Here is a 1,694-nt window from a genome sequence, read left to right on the forward strand (position 1 = left end):
ATCCTTTGGAATATGTAAGCAAAATAATTGTAAGCTCAAGCAATCAACATAATCAAACAAGCTCTTAGAAGATCTCCAATGTCTCTTGTATCTTTCACTTTGGATGAACATGACAATGATTCTTCAATTTGAGCTCACATAGGATTCCCTAGCACAAAAGCACACACATCAAAGAGTTTCATGAAGCAAATCAAGAATGGACAAGAGTGAGTTTAGAGGTTTGGTCCTTCTAATCCATCTTCAACATTAAGGTCCTCTTACTCCAATTTTGCATAGGGAATGTCCTAGAAACTAAGTCCATTTGTCCATTTCTTTGCATTTGGTTCACAACAATCAAAAACAAAACACAAGCACAATAATATATACACAATTATGAGCTCAAGTGAGCAAAAGGCAAATTTCATTAACATAAACATGTGCTCAAGTGAGCAAAGAGCAAAACAAATGAATAATATGTACAAGAATAGTAAATTGCATAAATGTAAAGAGCAAGAAGTAAATGTTAATGGTTAATAGTTAGTGTTAGGGTTAGTGTGCCATAAGGCAAATTTAGCGCTATGTTAAGCAATCGTAATTGGACTTATGTAGAAGTCACAACTATCTGAGGCCGGTCAATAATAATGTAGGCAACAACACAAGTTAGAGGTCTTGATTAGTGAATCAAACTCCAACAACTTGCCATGCCAAAAAGATGATAAGAAATGATCTTGTATTGATTTAGGTTCTTTGCATGATTTAGGAAGCAACCTATCCTTAATGCAAAGTCATTCACTTGATCTATGATCAAGATGAATTAGATTTTAATCAAGGAAGATTAAACTTCCATGTATCAATGCTAACCACCAATCTTTAACTCATTGATCAAAGAGAAAAAGAAGAAGGAGAAGAAGAAGATGAAGAATTAAAGTGCATTAATGGAAATGGTATGTATTAATCAACAAGCATTGACCAAAGATAGAGAAGATCAAGGTCAAACAATAGAAAACAGAAGCAAAATGAGAATTAGGAATCAAGAAACAAATAAAATATTTTTGGCATTTTTTAATATTAAAATAAAACTTAAATTAAAATAATAAAGAAAGTTCAAACTTCAAATTCACTTCAAATCAACTTTGAAAAGTCCAAGTGAATTATCCCAAGTTCAATAAGGTCAAACAAAGTTTGACAAAAAAATTCAGCATTTTTAAAAGTCAGAAACTATTTTAAATCAATTAAAAATGCATAAAAATAACCTAATTGAACTAAAATCTTAAATAAATCTCAAATCAATTAATAAATTGATGAGAATATTTTTCATAGATCTATCATCATTCAAAGAGGTTGGAAAAATATTTTTGTATTTTTTGAATATCAAAAACTATTTTAAATGAATTAAAAATAACCAGAAAAGAGAAAATTACTAAAAAATATCAAATAATAAAATAAAAAATATTAAAAATCATTTTAGAAGGTAGAAATTAAAAGGAGAAGAATGAAATTGGTCCCATAATTTTTGGACCAATAATGAGAGAGATATGAATTTTTAAAGTGAAATGGAATTAAAAGAAATAAAAGAAATAAAAATCAGAAATTAGAAAATAGGAAAAAGCGTGAGCCATTGGATCTGAGCTCATTAATTGAGCTGGCAGATCAGAGAGTCCACATGCGCGCGTCCACCAAACACCAAGGTCAATGAGATACACGCGGCCTTTAAT

This window comes from Lathyrus oleraceus, chromosome 5, assembly GCF_024323335.1.
Source record: "Lathyrus oleraceus cultivar Zhongwan6 chromosome 5, CAAS_Psat_ZW6_1.0, whole genome shotgun sequence".
NCBI classification, from domain to species: domain Eukaryota; kingdom Viridiplantae; phylum Streptophyta; class Magnoliopsida; order Fabales; family Fabaceae; genus Lathyrus; species Lathyrus oleraceus.